The following is an 8,755-nucleotide window of genomic DNA, read 5'->3' as shown; positions in this document are numbered from 1 at the left end:
TGGTAGCTCTGGCAGCTTTCTGTCTATGCAGTGTACACAATCAGTGGTTGGGATGGGGTTATACAGAGCTCATGGATATGGAGGACTACATGGCAGCAGGTTTACTAGTCTCTGGTGGTGATCTGCCGAAAAAACTTATTTTATCAAAATTACAACAAGCAAACCTTTAAATGATACATCACTGGATTCAGGGTCTCTGTCTTTACATTATTTCCCAGTGTAAAATAAAAATAACCTCTTGCACCGCTGCATTTCATCGATGTCAGCTGTTATGTGAGTGCTGCAGCCAATCAGCGGCTACTAATGCGCTGTAGTTCTCAACCTTGGGACGTCCACGTTTCATCCAAAGAAAGTGTGAATGAAGTAACCCATTAGCGGCCACTGATTGGCTACAGTGCTCATGTGGCATAGCAATGAATCCTGGGAGACATCACTGGAGCAGCATCAATGCAGGAGGTTAGTTTTCATTTTATACTAGGCAATATAGTGTATGCAGGTTGTCCACTATTACATTGATGGTTTATCCTTAGGAAAGGTCATCAGTGTCTGATCAATAGCTCCTCTCTTCACTCAGGCCATCTCCTCAGCGCTCCTCTCTACCCTCAGGCCATCTCCTCAGCGCTCCTCTCTGCCCTCAGGTTGTCTTCTCAGCGCTCCTCTCTGCCCTCAGGACGTCTCCTCAGCGCTCCTCTCTGCCCTCAGTCCGATTCCTCAGCGCTCCTCTCTGCCCTCATGCCGTCTCCTCAGCGCTCCTCTCTGCCCTCAGTCCGATTCCTCAGCGCTCCTCTCTACCCTCAGGCCATCTCCTCAGCGCTCCTCTCTGCCCTCAGGCCGTCTCCTCAGCGCTCCACTCTGCCCTCAGGTTGTCTTCTCAGCGCTCCTCTCTGCCCTCAGGACGTCTCCTCAGCGCTCCTCTCTGCCCTCAGTCCGATTCCTCAGCGCTCCTCTCTGCCCTCATGCCGTCTCCTCAGCGCTCCTCTCTGCCCTCAGTCCGATTCCTCAGCGCTCCTCTCTACCCTCAGGCCATCTCCTCAGCGCTCCTCTCTGCCCTCAGGCCGTCTCCTCAGCGCTCCACTCTGCCCTCAGGTTGTCTTCTCAGCGCTCCTCTCTGCCCTCAGGACGTCTCCTCAGCGCTCCTCTCTGCCCTCAGTCCGATTCCTCAGCGCTCCTCTCTGCCCTCATGCCGTCTCCTCAGCGCTCCTCTCTGCCCTCAGGACGTCTCCTCAGCGCTCCTCTCTGCCCTCAGGCCGTCTCCTCAGCGCTCCTCTCTGCCCTCAGGCCGTCTCCTCAGCGCTCCTCTCTGCCCTCAGGACGTCTCCTCAGCGCTCCTCTCTGCCCTCAGGCCGTCTCCTCAGCGCTCCACTCTGCCCTCAGGTTGTCTTCTCAGCGCTCCTCTCTGCCCTCAGGACGTCTCCTCAGCGCTCCTCTCTGCCCTCAGTCCGATTCCTCAGCGCTCCTCTCTACCCTCATGCCGTCTCCTCAGCGCTCCTCTCTGCCCTCAGTCCGATTCCTCAGCGCTCCTCTCTACCCTCAGGCCATCTCCTCAGCGCTCCTCTCTGCCCTCAGGCCGTCTCCTCAGCGCTCCACTCTGCCCTCAGGTTGTCTTCTCAGCGCTCCTCTCTGCCCTCAGGACGTCTCCTCAGCGCTCCTCTCTGCCCTCAGTCCGATTCCTCAGCGCTCCTCTCTGCCCTCATGCCGTCTCCTCAGCGCTCCTCTCTGCCCTCAGGACGTCTCCTCAGCGCTCCTCTCTGCCCTCAGGCCGTCTCCTCAGCGCTCCTCTCTGCCCTCAGGCCGTCTCCTCAGCGCTCCTCTCTGCCCTTAGACCGCCTCAGCGCTCCTCTCTGCCCTCAGGTCGTCTCCTCAGCGCTCCTCTCTGCCCTCAGGCCATCTCCTCAGCGCTCCTCTCTGCCCTCAGGCCGTCTCCTCAGCGCTCCTCTCTGCCCTTAGACTGCCTCAGCGCTCCTCTCTGCCCTCAGGCCGTCTCCTCAGCGCTCCTCTCTGCCCTCAGGCCGTCTCCTCAGCGCTCCTCTCTGCCCTCAGTCTGATTCCTCAGCGCGCCACTCTGCCCTCAGGGGCCGTCTCCTCAGCGCTCCACTCTGCCCTCAGTCCGTCTCCTCAGCGCTCCTCTCTGCCCTCATGCCGTCTCCTCAGCGCTCCTCTCTGCCCTCAGGACGTCTCCTCAGGGCTCCTCTCTGCCCTCAGGCCGTCTCCTCAGCGCTCCTCTCTGCCCTCAGGCCGTCTCCTCAGCGCTCCTCTCTGCCCTTAGACCGCCTCAGCGCTCCTCTCTGCCCTCAGGTCGTCTCCTCAGCGCTCCTCTCTGCCCTCAGGCCATCTCCTCAGCGCTCCTCTCTGCCCTCAGGCCGTCTCCTCAGCGCTCCTCTCTGCCCTTAGACTGCCTCAGCGCTCCTCTCTGCCCTCAGGCCGTCTCCTCAGCGCTCCTCTCTGCCCTCAGGCCGTCTCCTCAGCGCTCCTCTCTGCCCTCAGTCTGATTCCTCAGCGCGCCACTCTGCCCTCAGGGGCCGTCTCCTCAGCGCTCCACTCTGCCCTCAGTCCGTCTCCTCAGCGCTCCTCTCTGCCCTCAGTCCGATTCCTCAGCGCTCCTCTCTGCCCTCATGCCGTCTCCTCAGCGCTCCTCTCTGCCCTCAGTCCGATTCCTCAGCGCTCCTCTCTACCCTCAGGCCATCTCCTCAGCGCTCCTCTCTGCCCTCAGGCCGTCTCCTCAGCGCTCCACTCTGCCCTCAGGTTGTCTTCTCAGCGCTCCTCTCTGCCCTCAGGACGTCTCCTCAGCGCTCCTCTCTGCCCTCAGTCCGATTCCTCAGCGCTCCTCTCTGCCCTCATGCCGTCTCCTCAGCGCTCCTCTCTGCCCTCAGGACGTCTCCTCAGCGCTCCTCTCTGCCCTCAGGCCGTCTCCTCAGCGCTCCTCTCTGCCCTCAGGCCGTCTCCTCAGCGCTCCTCTCTGCCCTTAGACCGCCTCAGCGCTCCTCTCTGCCCTCAGGTCGTCTCCTCAGCGCTCCTCTCTGCCCTCAGGCCATCTCCTCAGCGCTCCTCTCTGCCCTCAGGCCGTCTCCTCAGCGCTCCTCTCTGCCCTTAGACTGCCTCAGCGCTCCTCTCTGCCCTCAGGCCGTCTCCTCAGCGCTCCTCTCTGCCCTCAGGCCGTCTCCTCAGCGCTCCTCTCTGCCCTCAGTCTGATTCCTCAGCGCGCCACTCTGCCCTCAGGGGCCGTCTCCTCAGCGCTCCACTCTGCCCTCAGTCCGTCTCCTCAGCGCTCCTCTCTGCCCTCATGCCGTCTCCTCAGCGCTCCTCTCTGCCCTCAGGACGTCTCCTCAGCGCTCCTCTCTGCCCTCAGGCCGTCTCCTCAGCGCTCCTCTCTGCCCTCAGGCCGTCTCCTCAGCGCTCCTCTCTGCCCTTAGACCGCCTCAGCGCTCCTCTCTGCCCTCAGGTCGTCTCCTCAGCGCTCCTCTCTGCCCTCAGGCCATCTCCTCAGCGCTCCTCTCTGCCCTCAGGCCGTCTCCTCAGCGCTCCTCTCTGCCCTTAGACTGCCTCAGCGCTCCTCTCTGCCCTCAGGCCGTCTCCTCAGCGCTCCTCTCTGCCCTCAGGCCGTCTCCTCAGCGCTCCTCTCTGCCCTCAGTCTGATTCCTCAGCGCGCCACTCTGCCCTCAGGGGCCGTCTCCTCAGCGCTCCACTCTGCCCTCAGTCCGTCTCCTCAGCGCTCCTCTCTGCCCTCAGTCCGATTCCTCAGCGCTCCTCTCTGCCCTCAGGCCATCTCCTCAGCGCTCCACTCTGCCCTCAGGTTGTCTTCTCAGCGCTCCACTCTGCCCTCAGGTTGTCTTCTCAGCGCTCCTCTCTGCCCTCAGGACGTCTCCTCAGCGCTCCTCTCTGCCCTCAGTCCGATTCCTCAGCGCTCCTCTCTGCCCTCATGCCGTCTCCTCAGCGCTCCTCTCTGCCCTCAGGACGTCTCCTCAGCGCTCCTCTCTGCCCTCAGGCCGTCTCCTCAGCGCTCCTCTCTGCCCTCAGGCCGTCTCCTCAGCGCTCCTCTCTGCCCTTAGACCGCCTCAGCGCTCCTCTCTGCCCTTAGACCGCCTCAGCGCTCCTCTCTGCCCTCAGGCCATCTCCTCAGCGCTCCTCTCTGCCCTCAGTCCGATTCCTCAGCACTCCTCTCTGCCCTCAGGCTGTCTCCTCAGTGCTCCTCTCTGCCCTCAGGCCGTCTCCTCAGTGCTCCTCTCTGCCCTCAGGCCGTCTCCTCAGCGCTACACTCTGCCCTCAGGCTGTCTCCTCAGCGCTCCTTTCTGCCCTCAGGGGCTGTCTCCTCAGCGCTCCACTCTGCCCTCAGGCCGTCTCCTCAGCGCTCCTCTCTGCCCTCAGGCCGTCTCCTCAGAGCTCCTCTCTGCCCTCAGTCCGATTCCTCAGCGCTCCTCTCTGCCCTCAGGCCGTCTCCTCAGCGCTCCACTCTGCCCTCAGGTTGTCTTCTCAGCGCTCCTCTCTGCCCTCAGGTTGTCTCCTCAGCGCTCCTCTCTGCCCTCAGGACGTCTCCTCAGCGCTCCTCTCTGCCCTCAGTCCGATTCCTCAGCGCTCCTCTCTGCCCTCATGCCGTCTCCTCAGCGCTCCTCTCTGCCCTCATGCCGTCTCCTCAGCGCTCCTCTCTGCCCTCATGCTGTCTCCTCAGCGCTCCTCTCTGCCCTCAGGCCGTCTCCTCAGCGCTCCTCTCTGCCCTCAGGCCGTCTCCTCAGCGCTCCTCTCTGCCCTCAGGCCGTCTCCTCAGCGCTTCTCTCTGCCCTCAGGCCGTCTCCTCAGCGCTCCTCTCTGCCCTCAGTCTGATTCCTCAGCGCTCCTCTCTGCCCTCAGGCCATCTCCTCAGCGCTCCTCTCTGCCCTCAGGCCGTCTCCTCAGCGCTCCTCTCTACCCTCAGTCTGATTCCTCAGCGCTCCTCTCTGCCCTCAGTCTGATTCCTCAGCGCTCCTCTCTGCCTTCAGTCTGATTCCTCAGCGCTCCTCTCTGCCCTCAGGCCATCTCCTCAGCACTTCTCTCTGCCCTCAGGCCTTCTCTTCAGCACTCCTCTCTGCCCTCAGGCCGTCTCCTCAGCGCTCCTCTCTTCCTTTAGACCGCCTCAGCGCTCCTCTCTGCTCTCAGGCCGTCTCCTCAGCGCTCCTCTCTGCCCTCAGTCCGATTCCTCAGCGCTCCTCTCTGCCCTCGGGCTGTCTCCTCAGCGCTCCTCTCTGCCCTCAGGCCGTCTCCTCAGTGCTCCTCTCTGCCCTCAGGCCGTCTCCTCAGCGCTACACTCTGCCCTCAGGGGCCGTCTCCTCAGCGCTCCACTCTGCCCTCAGGCCATCTCATCAGCGCTCCTCTCTGCCCTCAGGCCGTCTCCTCAGCGCTCCTCTCTGCCCTTAGACCGCCTCAGCGCTCCTCTCTGCCCTCAGGTCGTCTCCTCAGCGCTCCTCTCTGCCCTCAGGCCATCTCCTCAGCGCTCCTCTCTGCCCTCAGGCCGTCTCCTCAGCGCTCCTCTCTGCCCTTAGACTGCCTCAGCGCTCCTCTCTGCCCTCAGGCCGTCTCCTCAGCGCTCCTCTCTGCCCTCAGGCCGTCTCCTCAGCGCTCCTCTCTGCCCTCAGTCTGATTCCTCAGCGCGCCACTCTGCCCTCAGGGGCCGTCTCCTCAGCGCTCCACTCTGCCCTCAGTCCGTCTCCTCAGCGCTCCTCTCTGCCCTCAGTCCGATTCCTCAGCGCTCCTCTCTGCCCTCAGGCCGTCTCCTCAGCGCTCCACTCTGCCCTCAGGTTGTCTTCTCAGCGCTCCACTCTGCCCTCAGGTTGTCTTCTCAGCGCTCCTCTCTGCCCTCAGGACGTCTCCTCAGCGCTCCTCTCTGCCCTCAGTCCGATTCCTCAGCGCTCCTCTCTGCCCTCATGCCGTCTCCTCAGCGCTCCTCTCTGCCCTCAGGACGTCTCCTCAGCGCTCCTCTCTGCCCTCAGGCCGTCTCCTCAGCGCTCCTCTCTGCCCTCAGGCCGTCTCCTCAGCGCTCCTCTCTGCCCTTAGACCGCCTCAGCGCTCCTCTCTGCCCTTAGACCGCCTCAGCGCTCCTCTCTGCCCTCAGGCCATCTCCTCAGCGCTCCTCTCTGCCCTCAGTCCGATTCCTCAGCACTCCTCTCTGCCCTCAGGCTGTCTCCTCAGTGCTCCTCTCTGCCCTCAGGCCGTCTCCTCAGTGCTCCTCTCTGCCCTCAGGCCGTCTCCTCAGCGCTACACTCTGCCCTCAGGCTTTCTCCTCAGCGCTCCTTTCTGCCCTCAGGGGCTGTCTCCTCAGCGCTCCACTCTGCCCTCAGGCCGTCTCCTCAGAGCTCCTCTCTGCCCTCAGTCCGATTCCTCAGCGCTCCTCTCTGCCCTCAGGCCGTCTCCTCAGCGCTCCACTCTGCCCTCAGGTTGTCTTCTCAGCGCTCCTCTCTGCCCTCAGGTTGTCTCCTCAGCGCTCCTCTCTGCCCTCAGGACGTCTCCTCAGCGCTCCTCTCTGCCCTCAGTCCGATTCCTCAGCGCTCCTCTCTGCCCTCATGCCGTCTCCTCAGCGCTCCTCTCTGCCCTCATGCCGTCTCCTCAGCGCTCCTCTCTGCCCTCATGCTGTCTCCTCAGCGCTCCTCTCTGCCCTCAGGCCGTCTCCTCAGCGCTCCTCTCTGCCCTCAGGCCGTCTCCTCAGCGCTCCTCTCTGCCCTCAGGCCGTCTCCTCAGCGCTTCTCTCTGCCCTCAGGCCGTCTCCTCAGCGCTCCTCTCTGCCCTCAGTCTGATTCCTCAGCGCTCCTCTCTGCCCTCAGGCCATCTCCTCAGCGCTCCTCTCTGCCCTCAGGCCGTCTCCTCAGCGCTCCTCTCTACCCTCAGTCTGATTCCTCAGCGGTCCTCTCTGCCCTCAGTCTGATTCCTCAGCGCTCCTCTCTGCCTTCAGTCTGATTCCTCAGCGCTCCTCTCTGCCCTCAGGCCATCTCCTCAGCACTTCTCTCTGCCCTCAGGCCTTCTCTTCAGCACTCCTCTCTGCCCTCAGGCCGTCTCCTCAGCGCTCCTCTCTTCCTTTAGACCGCCTCAGCGCTCCTCTCTGCTCTCAGGCCGTCTCCTCAGCGCTCCTCTCTTCCCTCAGGCCATCTCCTCAGCGCTCCTCTCTGCCCTCAGTCCGATTCCTCAGCGCTCCTCTCTGCCCTCGGGCTGTCTCCTCAGCGCTCCTCTCTGCCCTCAGGCCGTCTCCTCAGTGCTCCTCTCTGCCCTCAGGCCTTCTCCTCAGCGCTACACTCTGCCCTCAGGTGCCGTCTCCTCAGCGCTCCACTCTGCCCTCAGGCCGTCTCATCAGCGCTCCTCTCTGCCCTCAGGCCGTCTCCTCAGCGCTCCTCTCTGCCCTCAGTCCGATTCCTCAGCGCTCCTCTCTGCCCTCAGGCCGTCTCCTCAGCGCTCCACTCTGCCCTCAGGTTGTCTTCTCAGCGCTCCTCTCTGCCCTCAGGTTGTCTCCTCAGCGCTCCTCTCTGCCCTCAGGACGTCTCCTCAGCGCTCCTCTCTGCCCTCAGTCCGATTCCTCAGCGCTCCTCTCTGCCCTCATGCCGTCTCCTCAGCGCTCCTCTCTGCCCTCAGGCCGTCTCCTCAGCGCTCCTCTCTGCCCTCAGGCCGTCTCCTCAGCGCTCCTCTCTGCCCTCAGTCTGATTCCTCAGCGCTCCTCTCTGCCCTCAGGCCATCTCCTCAGCGCTCCTCTCTGCCCTCAGGCCGTCTCCTCAGCGCTCCTCTCTACCCTCAGTCTGATTCCTCAGCGCTCCTCTCTGCCCTCAGTCTGATTCTTCAGCGCTCCTCTCTGCCCTCAGTCTGATTCCTCAGCGCTCCTCTCTGCCCTCAGGCCATCTCCTCAGCACTTCTCTCTGCCCTCAGGCCTTCTCTTCAGCACTCTTCTCTGCCCTCAGACCGTCTCCTCAGCGCTCCTCTCTGCCCTCAGGCCGTCTCCTCAGTGCTCATCTATGCCCTTAGGCCGTCTCCTCAGTGCTCCTTTATGCCCTCAGGCCGTGTCCTCAGCGCTCCTCTATGCCCTCAGGCCATCTCCTCAGCGCTCCTCTCTGCCCTCAGGCCGTCTCCTCAGCGCTCCTCTCTGCCCTCAGTCCGATTCCTCAGCGCTCCTCTCTGCCCTCAGGCCATTTCCTCAGCGCTCCTCTCTGCCCTCAGTCCGATTCCTCAGCGCTCCTCTCTGCCCTCAGTCCGATTCCTCAGCGCTCCTCTCTGCCCTCAGGCCTTCTCTTCAGCGCTCCTCTCTGCACTCAGGCCGTTTCCTCAGCGCTCCTCTCTGCCCTCAGGCCGTCTCCTCAGCGCTCCTCTCTGCCCTCAGGCCGTCTCCTCAGCGCTCCTCTCTGCCCTCAGTCCGATTCCTCAGCGCTCCTCTCTGCCCTCAGGCCATCTCCTCAGCACTTCTCTCTGCCCTCAGGCCATCTCCTCAGCACTTCTCTCTGCCCTCAGGCCTTCTCTTCAGCGCTCCTCTCTGCCCTCAGGCCGTTTCCTCAGCGCTCTTCTCTGCCCTCAGGACGTCTCCTCAGCGCTCCTCTCTGCCCTCAGGCCTTCTCTTCAGCGCTCCTCTCTGCCCTCAGTCCGTCTCCTCAGCGCTCCTCTCTGCCTTCAGGCCATCTCCTCAGCGCTCCTCTCTGCCTTCAGGCATTCTCTTCAGCGCTCCTCTCTGCCTTCAGGCCATCTCCTCAGCGCTCCTCTCTGCCCTCAGGCCTTCTCTTCAGCGCTCCTCTCTGCACTCAGGCCGTTTCCTCAGCGCTCC

This window comes from Anomaloglossus baeobatrachus, chromosome 2 (assembly GCF_048569485.1).
Source record: "Anomaloglossus baeobatrachus isolate aAnoBae1 chromosome 2, aAnoBae1.hap1, whole genome shotgun sequence".
In the NCBI taxonomy this organism is placed as follows: Eukaryota; Metazoa; Chordata; class Amphibia; order Anura; family Aromobatidae; genus Anomaloglossus; species Anomaloglossus baeobatrachus.
Note: the sequence above shows the minus strand (reverse complement) of the source record.